Source organism: Macrotis lagotis, chromosome 1 (genome assembly GCF_037893015.1).
Source record: "Macrotis lagotis isolate mMagLag1 chromosome 1, bilby.v1.9.chrom.fasta, whole genome shotgun sequence".
Lineage (NCBI taxonomy): Eukaryota > Metazoa > Chordata > Mammalia > Peramelemorphia > Peramelidae > Macrotis > Macrotis lagotis.
The window spans coordinates 144,275,879-144,293,585 of NC_133658.1; the positions used below are offsets into that span (position 1 = coordinate 144,275,879).

At 37.8% G+C, this 17,707-nt stretch overlaps 1 long non-coding RNA gene across 2 annotated transcripts; it reads left to right on the forward strand.

Moving 5' to 3' along the window:
* The first annotated feature begins 7,435 nt into the window (after positions 1-7,435).
* Positions 7,436-17,180, forward strand: LOC141514382 (uncharacterized). 2 transcript variants are annotated; one of them, XR_012476018.1, is made up of 3 exons: positions 7,436-7,584; positions 10,548-10,743; positions 16,563-17,180. It is a non-coding gene; the product is annotated as an uncharacterized LOC141514382 (long non-coding RNA). The 2 variants fall into 2 exon arrangements; XR_012476019.1 differs by lacking the exon at positions 16,563-17,180 and adding an exon at positions 11,466-11,580.
* Positions 17,181-17,707: the final 527 nt, after the last annotated feature.

The following is a 17,707-nucleotide window of genomic DNA, read 5'->3' on the forward strand; positions in this document are numbered from 1 at the left end:
AATGACTTTGCTTCCCATTCTCCTTTCTTCTAATATATTGCATTTTTCCTTGAACATAGACAATTACAGTCTTTCACTACCTCTGAACTAGAGGGGACCTTGGAAGTCTCTAATGCAAACTGAGTCTTGCCTAAGAATGCCCTACAGTATCTATGATGCACAATAGGTCACCCAGTGCTTAGAGATTTCCAATGAATTGCTATTATCATTATCATTGTTATTATTTCATTGCCTCATTTTTTGATGGAATTCAGATAGAAATAGTATTTGAACAAGTCTCTGCCCTGCTTTATTCTTTTATGTTTAATGATATGCAGTTATTATTAGGTGAGTAAAAGAATTTTATTTTATTTGCAATTGAATGAAAATATAGAAATACAAGTTCATCTTCCACAAATGCAATAAAAAAGCCTTTAAGACAACATCTGTAACAGATCAAATGTCAAGGAAAACATCTATATCATCCTTTTCTGACTTGGTTTTAATTTCTTCTGTTAGGTCCCTATATTTTGTGTTTCTGGTTTAGAGAATGAAAATTTGGTATGGTGACATCTATTAAAATGTTTTCTTAAATTTTTGTAGATTAATGTTATGTTCAAGTAATTGCAGGTAAATGATTTTGTATAATAATACTCGAACACAGTTTATTTGTTGAATCTCAAGGAAATTTGAGGGTTTATATTTGTAGTAAAGAAGTTCTGTTGTATGTAGAATAGTGAGCTTCTGGTATTTTTGGTTACATCTTTCTATATATTTGATAAGTGCTGAACTTTTGGAACCTATAAGTGATATAATGCATATATATTGTTTCTTTGAAAAATCTGTATAGATCTTTAAGTCTGGGCTCCTTAAGAAATAATTTTCTCTAAATTTCTGGAATAATTTCTGGAATAATTCTGGAATACTCTTACATATCTTACATAACTGTCATGAACCCCTCCTACTCTGCAAACAAATCTCTTGATTCAAACATTATCTGGTGATTCTTTATCCGTGTATTGTTGGTTGAAGTCACTTGAAGCCATGATTCTAAAGGACAGAAGATGAAACACACCCCCTATCTTCTGCCAGAGAGGAAGATATAAAAGGCATAATGAGACATACATAAATTTTTGGAGCTAGGCAATTTGGGAATTTATTTTGTCTGACTATGCATACTTGTCTGACTATGCATTATTTTTATTTTTTTATTGTCAAATTCATGGGGGGAGAGATTGAAGGGAGGGAAAATAAATGTATGTTATTTAGAAAAATTTGTTTTTTACACAACCTTGGGGAAACATTATGTAGATGTTGTCTATGGAGTACTTTTGCTTGGGCCTAACCATTTCATGGGTTCCATCCAGTGTTAAACAAACATCAACTAAACTCCAAAGACCCAATGGCATAAACTGCTATTAGCTATTACTTTTTCTCAATTTTCCCAGGAAGTAGGTCTGAAATTTGTAAACTATTCATCATGCAGTTGTATAGCTATCAACCTTTCAACTTTAGGATGAGAAATTGTTAATTTTCTGTAACTGCCTCGGGTAAGGCTGGGGATGAGAGTTCTACATTCTGTTCATATTGTACAGTCTTTTTCTGGATGAATTTTCTATTGGGCAGCAAAATGGTGTGATGGTTAGAGTCCTAAGTCTGAAATCAGGAAGACTCAATATCCTGAGTTCAAATCTGGTCTCAGATACTTACTTCCTAGCTGTGAGACTTTGAGCAAGTCACTTAATCCTGTTGGCCTCAGTTACCTCATCTGTAAAATGATCTGGTGAAGGAAATAGAAAATTACTCTAGTATCTTTGCCAAGAAAACCTCAAATGGGGTCACCAAATGTCAGACATAATTGAGCAAAAAAAGATTTTTCTATTATCATTCATTTTATTGTTATAAAAGCATACATTAAGACAGATTAGTTTACATAATCATAAATTCTAGCACTAGAAGGGACTCTGAGGTTCTTCTGAAGCCAAAGAATACTAGAATTGGAGTTCAGAGAACTTGAGTTCAAATCTCATTATGGCCCCTGTAAGTGACCCTAGGCAACCTCTTTGGGACTCAGTATCCCCAACTGTAAAATAAAGGAGTTGGACTAGATAAGGAACAGGAGGTCCAGAATGGTTGGGAATGGTGACAACTAATTGCAAGAACAGAGCAAGCTAAATTGTGTTTGGAGAATGGATAGATAGAGAACTTGAAGTCCTAAAGATTAGTAATGAGGGATTGGGACTCTGATCAGGTCCCACATAGAGAACTGAGGGAATGTAGAGTAATGGGGACAATGAGGAAGGAAAGAAAGAGAGAAGGACACAGGGTCAACATTTACTGACTTCACCATTTTCCCTGGGACTGGAGTCATTTTTAGTGATCTAGTTCATCAAACCAATATTGTTTAGTGGATATTTTCCTAGACAGATCTACTATAGCAGCACTTTGTGGATTTGGAATCAGACCACTGGATTTGGAATCAGAAAATCTGGGTTCAAACTCCAGCCCTTTCACTTACTAGCTATCCAAACTTGGAAAAAAACACTTACACTGTCTAAGATTCATATTTCTTATCTGTAAAATGGGGATCATAATGCTTTCACTACCTGCTTCATGGACAGCTAGGTGGTACAGTGGATAGAATGCTGGGCTCAGAGTCAAGAAGACTCAAGTTCAAATCAGCCTTCACACACTAATTGGGTGATCCTGGGGAAGTCATTTAACTCTATCTGCTTCAGTTTCCTTATTGGTAAAATGAACTGGAGAAGGAAATAGCAAACCATTATAGCATCTTTGCCAAGAAAAACCCAAATGGGATCACAAAGGTCAGACATAACTGAAACAAGTGAACAACAATGTCTACTTCATAGGGTTGTAGTGAGGATCAAATGAGATAATAGGTTTAAAGTCCTATGACAGTAGAGGCCATATATATATATATATATATATATATATATATATAAATATGTTAAATGATTGGTTACTTGATCTTATAGGGGTAGAGGTATGTGAGAAATTAACATAGGGAAGCCCATGTTCACTTGAGAACTCAAGCTAACCGTTAGGAACTCTACCATCCACCTCTTTCTCCCTGAAAGGCAAGGACAACCATACTACAGCCTTGGGATCTTAGACAACAAACTCTGGAATAATTGTTTGATAATATCAACATCAGTGAACCATAATCAGCAAATCCAGTTAGTGTAGGTCTAAACTGATCAAAAATCAATCACTATCTCAACAATTCACATTTTCTGTATAATGGTTGGTTTCTATCTTAATTAGTTTACTGGGTATCTGACCCAGTTCAAGAAGGGTCAGTGATGAAACAGAGGGGAGAACATGATAAAAAGAGGAATCTAGAACTTGGGCCACTCTGATGATACTTACAATTGGCAGGCAAGACAGATTGAAGACAGAATTTATTCAAATATTCATGACTTGGAAGAGAGAGATGACCAAAAAAAAATCCTATATTATAGATGGAATCTTTAACATTCAATGAAACAGGAAAAGCAAGGTCATTAAAGTCTTGTCTCTTTTGGCCAAATATAGAAAAGGATTTATGAACCTTGTGGGGGTGGCCTTCATCTATCTATATATGTGCCACCTAAATGCAGAAAAAGTCTGCCTTGCATAACTTAAACTTGTAAAGCTACTGTGACCCATGTGAGAAAATGCCCTTATCAGCAAATGGTTCAGGTCACCTCCATCCAAAAGATCAGGACTACTGAGGGCAACTAAGTGGTACAGTAGATCAAGTGCTAGGCAGTCAAGAATACTTGATTTCAAATCCAGTCTAAGACACTTAAAAATATGTGACCCTGGATAAATCACTTAACCCTGTTTGCCTCAGTTTCTTCAAGCATAAATGAACTGGAGGAAGAAATGACAAACTACTTCCTTATCTTTGCCAAGAAAATCCCAAATGGGATCTTGAAGAATTGGACAGGATCAAAATCACTGAATATCAACAAGACCCTTTGAGAGAAGACTTTCAGCAAAGTAGGGAAAATCTACCAGCTTGGTAAATATAAAAAACAGACCTAAGAATCCATTAGAAAGGGGCAGCTAGGTGGTGTAGTGGATAAAGCACCGGCCCTGGAGTCAGGAGTACCTGGGTTCAAATCTGGTCTCAGACACTTAATAATTACCTAGCTTTATGGCCTTGGGCAAGCCACTTAACCCCATTTGCCTTACAAAAACCTAAAAAAAAGAATGCATTAGAAAGTAATATTCATCTTTGGGTCTTTAAAAAACCCTTTCTTTGAATCCAATTTGCTTCCACTTCAATAAGCTTAGTTAAACTAAAATAGAATATAACACCTTAAAGGCCTGGGACCTTTCTTCTATTCCTCCTGTTCTTATATGACTTTTATACATTGATCATTTTTTCTCTCCTCCATGCCCAAACAATTATTCACTCAAGTGTTCCTTCTTCTTTTCTCTACCAGTTGCTAATAAAACATGTGTTGATTTGAGTTCATGCCTGTTCTAGGTGTTCTCATGGTTTTGAATGACCCCCAGTAGGTTTTAGCACTTCCTTTGCAGTTGGTGACCTGTAAATGGGCAGATTTCCAAATATGGACCATAATAATGTAACTAGAGAAACACCATAAAGCAAAATGTGTTTTTAAAAGACTTGGAAGAAGGAAGAAAAGTTTACCACATCCTTGGGCAAGTGTGGACCCAATTAAGAAGATGTAAGAAAGTGCTTTCATTGTTGCTCACCTTGAAAAATATGTGTTTCTAATATCCTTCTGTGATGCCTCATCATGTCATAGAGGTGACTCTGATGCCTCAAAGTCATGCAAATTGACCAAACATAGAAAAGTTCTGGCAGGTCCCACTAAGCATGGCCTGGTGGCAGAATTTATGTTCGTATTCCTAGACCCAACATGGCTAAGGACTGGGAGACTCATTCATTACCTGAAGATTGAGCACAATGTGATGTTTTCAGCAATTCATAAACTATTGAGGGTGGAGAGGGTATTGTCAGTTGGTACCTGATTAGGGCAATAGATAACTACATCTACTCATGTGATTAGTTTTTTAAAAAGAGCCCCAAAATATGAACAAGTGCTTATAATCCAACAGAATAAGGATTTAATGGAGGATTTCATGTAGTAGAGAAGGAAAATAGAGGGAGATTTGGTGGGAAAGAGGAGTGAACATTTCAAATCAGATGGTGAAGGAAGCTGTCCTTTTATCATCAAAATCAAATTGGAAAGGACCTTAGAAATATCTCTTATTTAATTCCTTCATTTTACCAATGTTGAAATTGAGGCATAGAGTATTTAACAAGTAATCTACCCAAGGTCACAAAATTAGCACAAAGTTAAAGTTAGAACTCAGACCTAAAAGTAGCCATCTCTCGGCAAGACTGAATTCCCTTTCTGTTAGCAGAGAGGGAATAGTAAATGCTCCATTTTTCTTTTAGAGAGGAAACCCTGCTTTTTTCCCTTAGAGTCTTTCCTCTGAATGATACTAGGAACCAGCAAGGGGCAGTGAAAAATAATTTGTCCCTTTGAGTTTCAAGCCAAGTCATAACAAAGGGGGAAACACTATCAGAGGATAAAGTCAACCAGCAAACCCCAGAGCACCACCACCACCACCAAAAGAAAAAAAAAAGGAAATATCTGTTTTTAAAAATAGGAGCTGACTGACAGTAGAGAAACTCAAATGACTTAATAAAGGGAGAGGGAGAAAACAAAAGAATAAGGAAGGAGGACAGAAATAGAAAAGAGAAGCATGAAAAAAGAAAATAATTTTTATGTCATGTATAAAATTATTTTGTTTTGATACTATTAATAGCAGCATAGATCTTAGAGGGCATTCAAGACCCTCTACCAATTGTCGTTACCACATCTATCTTTCCAGACTTTTCTGTGCTGCTCCCACATGACACTACCATATAACTGTGTGGTCCCCCCATACTCTGCTGGTTCCCCCACTTTCCAGACCTTTGTACTTTCCTGTCTCCCTGGAATACCCTTCATTTTTCCCTATTCTAAAGTTAAAACTCTTCCTGGATGCCTTCCCCAAACCCCAGTAATCCCCCAACCCCAACTCCCTATTCTCATCCTCCCACCTCCATGTTCTTTGTCATTAGACTGTTAACTTCTTCTCTTTTTTTTGTAGTAAGTATCTAGTGTTTGAGATCGAATTTGAACTCAGGTCCTCCTGACTCTATGGCCAATGCTCTATCCACTGAGCCACCTAGCTGCCACTATACTGGGAACTTCTTGAAAGCAGAACCTGTTTTTTACCTATCTTTGTATCTTCAGAGCATAGCAAAACAGTCAGTGGTTGATAAATGTTTGTCAGCTGAGTCTCATTCTAATGCACATGTCAAATATATTAATTTAAACTGGGTTCTTTAATTCCCTACCAGATTGTAAACTCTAGGAAAGCAGTACTTTATCCACTGTGCCACCTAGCTGCCCCTAGATTTGTTTGGGTTTTTTACAGTAAGGAAGGATTATGGACATAGCAGTTCTCACCATAAGTTAGCCCCCACATTTCTGCATTCCCAGTACATTTCTTTCCACACTGGAAACTGAAGATTCTTTGACTTTTTCTTACTCCTGGGAAGTGAGGTGAATAGGTACCACTTCTTTCAGGAACCTTTTCTTTGTTTAATGGAATATTATTTATATCCATGGAAACTCATTAGAAAAATGCAGAAATATAACTACCTAACTTGAAATGGATGGAAAAGCTGCCTATTGCCCAGTTGCCTGTCTGGAGAATCTTGTCTCCTGCAGAGGCAGAAAAATTGTGCTCAGACAGCTCTGCAGAGGTCTCAGGGTTTAGCAGGCTCTGCTGCAGATTGGGATTCTTAACCTAACTTTCTGTGTTTCATGGATCCTTTTGGAAAGTTGATGAAGCTTATAGATGCCTTCTCAAAATGTTTTTAATTGCATAAGATAAAATACATAGAATTACAAAAGAAACTATTTAAAATATAGTTATCAAAAATTTTTTTTAAGTTCAGAGTCCTCTGTCTAATGAATGGTAGAATCCCTTCTTTCAATTTCCTTGAGGTCTCTAAATGACAGTTTAATACTCCTTCTGTCACTTCCCCCCCCTTCTTTTCCCTTCGCCTTTTCTCATAGTCCTCCTCTCCTTAAAAGTAAAGACACCCATCCCAGAATATGACTACTGGGGATACAATAGATGCTCAGTTGCCACAACTACAGTCATTGTTCCAGAAATTAATCAAATGGAAGAATGAAACTCTAAGGGGAGATTAAAAGGAAGAAAGGAAGGAGGAGGTGCAGGGAGAATAAAGATAGCTTTAGGAATACACTTTGTCTCCTCCACTGAACAAAAATTCAAAAAAAACTGGTATAGAGAAATGGAAGAATGAGAAATGGATTGCCCAACTTTTTAATGCAGACCATTGTGTGTTGTTCTCCCTTCCTCCAATCCAAAACTGGGTCCACAGGAAGCTAAACACCTGGCAGGTTGGAAACATGCAGAGGACTGCTGAGGCTTTTCCAGTCTTCAGCCTACACAGACAGCATCACCAAGTCAGCACATTTCCTCAAAATGGGTCTCCGACTGACTTGGAAAGTTAATCAGCCTGGCCCCATTAACAAGGTGACAGCATCAAGTACTTTGCAAACCTTAGGGTGTTACATAAATGTCTCTGAATTAAAATGAATCGAAGTATTACCCTGGATCTGCAGTCCAAGGTACTAACTTGAGTTACAGTCTATAGGATGCCAAGCTCCAGCCTAACCATCTCCTCACCAAATCACTGTGAGCATTCTCCCTATCCCCTGCTGTCCAGGACCCTTTATAAGTTATTTTCCCCCATTAGAAGGGCAACTTCTTGAAGGCAGAGACTGTCTTGCTGACTTAATCTTTGTATCCCCAAGGCTTAGCACAGTGCTTTATCTGTGTAGCCCCATACCCTAGAAGGGTAAGATATCTGAATTCAGATGAGCAGACAGAGATAGCTTTCAGTTGTTGTTTCACTATATAAGAGTGTTTGTTGGAGGGAAGGAAAGAGGGGCAGAGACAGAGACAGAGATTGAGAGAGGAGGAGGAGGAGGAAGAAGAAGAGGGGGAGGAGGAGGAGGGGAGGGAAAGGGGAGAGGGAGAGGGGAAGGGATGGGAAGGGGAGGAGAAGGGGAGAGGGGGAGGGGAGGGGGGGAGGGGAGGGGAAGGGGAGAGAAGAGGGGGAGGAGGGGGAGGAAAGAGAACTAGAGAAGAGAGGAGAGGGAGGAAAAAGAGAGTGGGAGAAATAAAGAAATAAAGGAAAAATACACGTAACCGTATATGTGTGTGTATATAAATATGAATCCCTTTGTAATTCATCCATCTATAAAGATATATATGTTTATATGTATGTGTACAAGTAGTATATTATGTAGACAGGCAGCTTGCCACAGTGGAATGATCCCTCATCCTAGAATAATTGATTCTAAACTGAGTTTAATCCAATACTACCCTCCCTGGCCTTCAGTTTCCTCATCCAACCAGTGAGAGGATTAGGGTTAGAGGGTCTCTGAGGTCCTTCCAGCTAGGATTCACACACGCAGTTATCTCATAAGTAATAAGGAAGATATAAATGAAGTGGGTACAGCATTGCCTCTGGAGTCAGAGGGTCTGAGTTCAAATCTCACCCCTGAAGTTTACTGCCTTAAGCGAGTCACTTAACTAACTTTCCTGGACCTCAGTTTCCTTATGTACTACAAAATTCCTTCCAGCACTAGATCTAGGAGTCTATGGTGCTTACCATCATTCTTCTTTAAAATCAAATCCTTACTCCATGAGGCCCAGAGGAAGGAAGGAAGGAAGGAAGGAAGGAAAAATTATATGTATGTAGTCTATGAATATATATGCACATGTGTATGTGTATTGAATACATATATGTAAATTGGTGTAAATGTGTGTTTACATTCATGTCTGCAGATATACATATGATTTGTTTCTGTGCTACATGTACATTGTATATCTATGCATATTTGAAAATGTTTGAAAGAGTATATGTGGCAACTCTGATAATTAAAAAAATCTTTTTTTCAAAGAGAAATTGATCTCAAGGAGGGTTACTGCAGTGTACAGTTGCTTTCAGCACTATCTATCCAATAGAATGTGAGAGCTGGTAGAGACCTGAAGATCATCTAATTCAAACCACTCCCCTTTAAAGGGAAGAAAATTGAAGTCAGCAATGTTAAGTGGTTTGCCCAGAGTCAACCAGCATGGATTTGAACCCCTGGTCTTCTGATTCCAAAGTTCAGTGCCCTTTCCACTCCACCATGGCAATAATAAATACGCTTAATAGTACTTATAGCTGTAATAATCTCATTTTTATATCATTTTAAAGTTTACGAAGCATTTGGCTCATGTAAGTTAATCTAATTCTCCCTTTCACCCTGAGAAATGGGTTTTCTTCTTAGTGCCCCCATTTTTACAGATAAGGAAACAGTCCCAGAGAATTTGAGTGACTTACAGAGTTGGTAGGATTACAGAGAGGCAGGATTTTAAACCTGCTTAATAACAGGTCCAGGACATTACCCAAAAGCCTGCAGTGCCTTTGGACTCACAATACCCTTTAGTCCAGTTTTGGCTCATATATTGGTTTGCTGGAGGAAAGAAACATTTCAGCATAAATAGCTTAACTGTAGTTGGCCCATGGAAGGAGTTTCAGTTCAATGAGAGCAAATGACCAAATTTGTATAGTTTGTATTAATAAGCATAAAATACTTGAGACCAAATTAGAAACTTAAAATCAAAAATACCATGGTGAAGTTGCAATATTATTCTAGGAGAAAAAAATCACAAGGCAATTTAATATAATACTTAGAAACATAAAGATGCTTACTTCTAGAGAAAAGGAAGTCTTTTCCCTGACCAGTAGCTTCAGTTAATTGGTCAAAGGCTCTAGGGGATTTCACCCTTTGGTGAGAATAATATCACACTTTAAGAAACTGTACCCTAACCAGTTTCCCTATCCTCCACACTGGCTTCAGGGAAAACAGTTTCAGATTCAGTTAACACTTTATAGGACACTAGTTCTTGAAAAGTTTTTAATGGAAAAATTCCACTGGTAGAATTCTATTTATTTGGGGAGCATTTTCTCCTTTTTGTCTAGTATCATCTTTGAAGAGATTGTCTTCATGTAGTGTTCAGCCACTGTGGAAAAACTCATTAGTTATAGGAGTGTCTTGATAATAATTAGATCCTGGGAGGGGGGATGTGATGACACACTTTTGAACTTAATCTTCATTATTCATATTTTCTGCAACACTTTCACAAGTCTAGACAGATGATAAACAAAATAATAAATTAAGTCCTGATTTGTCCCAATTGCCTATTTCCTGGCTCACACTGGAACATTTAACAACCAGCTCTCAGGAGTTGGCTCCAACATTACTTACTCCTCCCCTCAAGTAATCTGTCAGCATTGAACATGACTAGGGTCCCCTTCACCACAGGGCCTCCATCCATGTTTTAAGATATTGGCCCAAATCAAGCTCATTCAAATACTTTGCTAAAACCTTAATTGAGTAAATAATGTGTTTAATAACTCTTCTGTTCTAAATGTATTTCAGTGTGTACAGAAATAGAGGAACAGAGATGGGAACCTACAATGACTCTTCAAGCAGAGGGTTTCTGGAGCTTGTAAAATTTCAGTCTGATTATTTATCATATATTATAAAGATCCATTTATTGGAAAGGAAGGAAAAAGAAAACAATGAGCAGCAAACAATGAAAGAAGAGAAGGTATCCATTGACTTAGCCTTCCAGGTAAGAATAGAGCCTGGACCTGAGATTTCAAGAGAGAAGTTCCAAGTACTAGGTAGGTCCCACAGCCAGGGTATGCTGGAGGAGTAAATAGGGAGAAGAGGGGGAGGTGAGGAGGGAAAGGGAAGCTGGAAGATAGGGGAGGGAGGAGCAGGGAAAGGAGAAAGACAAAACTTAAATGTATGTCTCCCTGGCTTGAAAAATGAAATCCTGGGGTGGCTAGGTGGCACAGTGGATAAAGCACCGGCCTTGGAGTCAGGAGTACCTGGGTTCAAATCCAGTCTCAGACACTTAATAATTACCTAGCTGTGTGGCCTTGGGCAAGCCACTTAACCCCATTTGCCTTACCAAAAAAACCCCTTAAAATAAAGAAAAATGAAATCCTTATTGGAAGAGGTGAGAAATATTTATTATGTAGTATATATTAATAATGTAAATAATTAGACCTTCATCTAATATTTATATAGCCCTTTAAGGTATATAAAGAACTTTAAATTTATTATCTCATTTTACCAACCTTGAGGGGAGTGGCTATTAATCTTTATTTTGCATATGAGGGTACTGATGCAGACAGAGGGAAAGTTATTTGCCCAAGAATCACTGCTAGTCAGTGTCAAAGGCAGGATTGGGATTCTTGACTTTCAACCATTAGGCTGAGGGAAGGCTGGGTGCTGTGGCAAGACAAGGAACATTACCTGTGCAAATTTTGTGGTTTTTCTGTTTAGATAGACAAAGAGGTATATGGAAGCAAAAAGCCAAGAGGCAAAAAGCCAAGCTACCCTGGAAAGACTGTATAGAAAAAAAGGACACACTGGGAAAATGTTCACAAAACAATTAATAATGTTATGTAAGTTATCCCTGTATTCTATTTCTTTTTCATCTTGTTACAGATTAATGTCTCTATGTTTATTCCCATCTGAAGGAGAGTATTAACTAATTCACAGTATTATTTAAATAGTGTTTATTTTTGTGGTATACTCTCAAATGAAATGTCTGGATTAGATGTGCCACTTTTCAAACATTCAATCCCAGGGAAATCTGAACCATGGAAACTGTGTTATATATCCCAAGTTCTAAAAGGAGAAAACAGAGAATGGCTAAGGTAACATTTAAATTGGAGAAATAAAGGAAGAGAACCCACAATTAATAGTCCTTTAGAGTAAGAAGATCATTTTAATTTAAGCATTTTAATTGGGGCAGCTTGGTGATACAGTAGATAGAACACAGGGTCTGGAGTCAGGAAGATCTGAGTTCAAATTTGACCTTAGATACTTACTAGCTGTGTGACCCTGGGCAAGTTATTTAATCCTGTTTACCTCATTTTCTTTATTTGTGAAATGAAATGGAGAAGGAAATGGTAAACCACTCCAGTATCTTTGCCAAGAAATTCCTAAATAAGGTCACAAAGACTCAGACACAACAATACGACAATGAAGCATTTTTAATCATGTTCTTTCCCTGTTTGAGAACCCTAAATTCATTCATTTGTTCATTCGGTCTACAAAGTGATTAACCATTCACTCTGAGCAATCACCTAATATTATCTATAAGATCAAGTGGAAAAGCTTCACCCTAACCTTCTAAGGCTCTACCCTACCTCCTTATTTAGCTTCCCACTACCCTCTAATACAATCACTCCTCTGAAATCGTTCTCAATTTATCACAAGACCTCTCATTAGGGTTGTGATAAATGTTTAACAACCAGCTTTCCAAAGCATGACACATTCTCAGTTTAATCTCCATTATTAACATTTTCTCCATCACCTTCTTAGGTCAAGACAAGCAACACAAATAAATTAAGCCCTGATTTGAAGTATTTGCTTTAACTTATTTCTGAGATTAAATGTTCACTATGAAAATTTAACAGCTGACTCAGAGCTGGCATTAGCCCATCCCTGTCTCCCAGAAAACATTAACTATTCCCAAATCGTTTTTCTCTCTACCAATCTGAGGCCCTACTCCCCTTCCCTCATCTACTCACTCTCCTCAACTTTTACCTATCACTCCTATCTTTCTGTACCAAACAATAGCATTTGATTAAATGACAGGTAAGGAGTGCCGGAGATAGTGTTGAAATTTGGAGTCAGGGAAACCTGAGTTCAAATTCAGTTTTAATTACTTAGTAGTTGTGACCCTGCAAGTCACTTAATCTCTGTCAGTCTCAGTTTCCTCCTCTGCAGCTTGGGGATAAGAACATCTACCTCCTAGAGGTTTTGTGAACATAAAATGAAAAAATATTTATAAAGCACATTAGCCTTCAAATTCTATATAAATATCAGCTATTTTTGTTTCTCTACTTGTTTTCTAATGAGTATATGCACAAAGCTTTCTTCCTTAACTAGATTAATTCCATAATGAAGGAAAAAGATAATTTCTTGTACTTCTTTGTATTCCACTGCTACACACAGTTTTGTCCAATGCTGATCACACATGTATTTAATAAATACCTGTTGACTTGCTCTGCTCCTTGTCTTCGTTCCCTGGTTCAAGTACTGGCAAAACATTCCTATGTTTCCAAGGAGATATGAACATATAAACAAATATACATATATGTTCCCATATAATAATTCATATATTTTTGTTCTTTTGATCAGTACCAATTTCATCATTTTTCCAACAAACATAATAGAAGTAATTTACAATATTCATACAAGACATCATACTGCTTGTATCAAACTATGGAATGTTGTGGGGATTTGTTACCACTGAAAAAAGTTTGAATTTATTAACCAAGCCACAAAAGACCAAGTAGATGAATAGTGTCTACCGCCCAGTTTGAGCTTATCTGTTCTTCAGTTGTCTCAGATCTATCAAACTCTTTATGATATTGGAGTGGTTTGTCATTTCCTTCTCCAGCTCCTTTTATGAATGGAAAACATTGAGGCAAACAAGGTTAAATGCCACCCAGATAGTATGCTTTCGAAGCCAAATTTGAACTCAATAAGATGAGTTTTCCTGACTTCCACTGAACTGTCCCAAAGAGGTTGTCTAATGCAGCTGTTGACTGACTAACAACCAATCTGGAATGAAGTGGGCTCAGAACTGAATAAAATGGGCTGAATTGCAAAGTTTCTTCAAAAAAACCCCATACCTCTTTTGAGAGCAAGGCCCATGTTTTTAATACCAATCTTCTTTTGGTATTACTACCTGGCCTAGAAACAGAATACAACTATCTCAGATGAAATGAAAATAAATACCCTTCAGAAAACAATGAAGAGGAGTGTGGTAGGTACAAGTAAACTACAATATATAGCCAGCGAGGAATTTTGGTGTGGGGGACCCGGGAGTAAAAGTAAAAAATGGAATTATGTATGATGTATTATTCATAGAAACATATTCACCATATGACAAGGAATGAGAAATAGACAGCCAGCACATACCCTTGTAGCGTTGGGAGAAAGAAAGGAAGGCAGCCATCATGTTGGTAGGATGTAGATAAGAATCACCCAGGGATGGATAGATTGTGATCTGCCTCACAGATGAGACTTCCTAATCAACAAAACCACCACTCCAATGAATTTGTATCTGATTTCTTCAAAGAGTCATGGTTTTATCAATGTGAATACTTCCTTTGCCTGCACAACCTGCAACTCTTCCTTGCCTTAGTAGATCAATTAACATAGACAAAAAATTTCATTGCCTTCCAGCTAACATTCTAGCAATGGACCTTTCTGAATTGGACTGGGTTGGTCTTTTGGACAACAGACTCTTTGTCTCTGACCAGACCTGTGCTAGAAACCTTCCCAGTTTGGTAAACATTTACTTCCACTTGGTATAGAACCCAGGGTCCCTCCATGTACAATGTGGCATCAGAACAGGACTTTATTGGAGGAATAATTCAATGCAATTCCAAAAAAGTTTTATTAAATGTCTGCTATATTCATATTTATGTCTCTATTACCTCCTGGCAATACTCTAAAACACTGATAGATCTCTAATCTCATTCATTTTGGGAGCCTAATGGATCAAAATTATTTTTTATAATGATACTAAGGTATTTTATTTTCTAATATAATCACTATGAATAGAGCTAACCCACAAAAGCAAAATCTCCTTGAGGTCTTCAATAATTTTTAAGAGTATAAAGAGGTCCAGGGACCAAAAAAGGTTGGAAACCACTGGTCTACAACAAGAATATACTTTATCAAGTTAGTTTTTCTTGTGTGAATAGTTAGACTAATTAGTTCATGGTTCCCATATAGGAGGCTCTACCAATGTTTGGAGAGGCTTGATATAATCAGTTAAATGTTCTCTACAAAGAGGAGAAATCAAGAATCAGATTATTATCATCTGAAAGGAACTTTTCTTCATCTTAAATTCTGGACTGGATCTTCTTCATGACAGTAATGAACACCTCTGGTCAGTCTACATCTCCCTGTGTCATGGTTGGCTTAAGAGGAAATTTGGTATAATGGATAGACAGTTGGTTTTGAAATCAGAAATAGGTTTCAAATTCTACTGCTGATATATACTGATAAGTCACTTAACCCCTCAATGGTCTAGACAGTACTCTAATTTTTTCTACTGTTCAGTCATTTCAGTTGTATTTGACTCTTTTTAACCCCATTTGGAGTTTTCTTTACAAATTACGTTGCAGTGGTTTGCCATTTCCTTCTTTAGCTCATTTGACAGATAAGAAAACTGAAGCAAACAGGGTTAAGTGACTTGCCCAGGGTCACACAGTTAGGAAGTATCCAAGGGCAGATTTGAACTCAGATCTTGCTGACTCCAAGCCTAAAGCTCTATCTACTGCATCACCTAGCTGCCCACTCTAAGACTATCAATTGCAGTAAAAATGTCAATCTGCCTCAGTAGAGAATCTTTCTTCACCCAAGATTTCCTTATACCAATGAAATCATAGATTATGTCCTTATTTTTGCCAATGTTAATTAGCGAAGTTACCTAGAACAACCATAGTTTTCAAGGAGCTTTATCTGATATTTCCATTTGCATGATATACAAGACCAGGCAAACCAAAAAAAAGTTTAATTCTTTGTCTTTGAGCATCTCTAAGTGATGCCCATAACTCACAGAGTCCTGGGCCTGAAGTAAGGAAGACCTAAGTTCAAATCTAACTTTAGAGAGTTGAACTAGCTGGGTGACCCTGAGCAAGTAACTTAACCTCTCCCTCAATTTCCTCAACTTTAAAATGGAAATAAGTAATAGCACCTACCTTCCAGGGTTGTTTTGAGAATCAAATGACATATTTCTAGAGAACTTTATAAACCTTCAAGTGCTATCTAAATTCATTTTGAGGTTTACAAAATATTTCATATACATTTTTCATATTTGATGCTCATTCCAAGCCAGTTGAAATGGGGAGTACACATTTTATAGAAGAAGAAATTAAGGCCTTCATGACTTGCCCAAGGTTGTACCATCATAGCTTTAGAAATAGAAGGGAGCTCAGAATACAACCCCTTTCTTTTACAAATGAAGAAACTGAAGCAAGAAGTTAAGGGACTTCCACGCATAAAGCTAATAAGTGACAGAGGCAGGATTTAGAACTTGGATAGTTTTTGGTTTCAAGACCAGTGCTCTGTCACCAAATTGCCAAGGTCATGGGTATAGCCCAAACTAGACTCCTACTCCTCCAACTCCATCTCAGTTCTCTTCCAGTTCTGGTGCCAGTAGAATCACATGTTTTCCTAGGGATTTTACTTGGCACATATATGTTCTGTTCATGCTTGTGCATACACCTAGGAGTCAGAGATCAGAAGTTGTGTTTGAGAAAATGTGAATTCCTCAGAGCTGCAGTTGCTGCCATAGCAACAATAGAAAAGGGATTCACTTGCCTTTGATGTGTCTTCTTTCTTTTAAAGCCTCCGGCAAACAGCCTATGAAAACTCTGAGAAAGCTCCCTGTGCTTGGTAAGGTACCTGTCGGGCCTGCTGACTATTTTGAAAGAAAGGCCTCCCCTGGGGAAAGAGCAAATGAAATATCCAGAAGGACCTGGCCTCTTAGTCCCTGTCTCCTCACCTCCTGGCCTTAACTACTTTATTATTTATAAACTGCCCTCATCACTTGACCCAGCCAGGGAGTTTTCATTATTTCAGAATCAGACTGGCAACTGATTTTCGAGCCATCAATTCAACAAAGACAAAGCAATAATGATCAAAATCAAGATGTTGTTCATGGAATGATGAGAAAGTTAACACTTCACCAGCCAGAGGTTCAGAAGTCAGAAGATAAGCTTTAGTGACCACAAATGGATTGACATCCAGGCAAGAAAGAATGGCCAAGGAACGCCCCCTTCCAAGAACCCAGATATCACAACAGGAGGCATAGAGAGAAGACATAAAGCAAGTTGTTGGGTCCCTGGACAAGTCCCTTGAGCTCAGCCTTTATTCTCCAAAAGGCAGAGAAGAAAACAGAATGAACTGAAAAGTACCACTCTCTCCTCATTGAAGCCTAGGCTACAAGGACACCTTCAAAACTTAAAGGCATAGGGAGCTGACTCCTGTGAAAGATTGAATTAAAAACAACAACAAGATTTGATTTTCTCACTGAATTGACTAATCATTTTTTTTCTTAAACTAAAATTAGCCAGGTGTAAAATTAGCCAGTCTCATGTAGCTATAGCCAGACGGCAGTGTGCACTCACACACAAACACACACGCATAAGCTTATACACACACATACACACACACACACACACACACACACACATGCACGCACACAAACACAGACTAAGTCTTGCAGGATCTCTAACTATAGGATGTGGATCCTGAAAAGCACAATGGTTTTGAGATCAGAGGATATGTGTTCAAATCTCAGTTCTCCTATTTACCAGCTTTGTGACCTTGAGCAAATCAATCAGCTCAACAAAATTAGGTTCCTTTCCAATCCTAAGAGCCCAAGCAGGTCATTCTTCCCATCTCAGAGATGTTACTGTGGAGACCTGATAGTATGGCAGAGTTTGGAGAATGGACATATGCACATCTATCCAGAGATTCCCAAGATTACA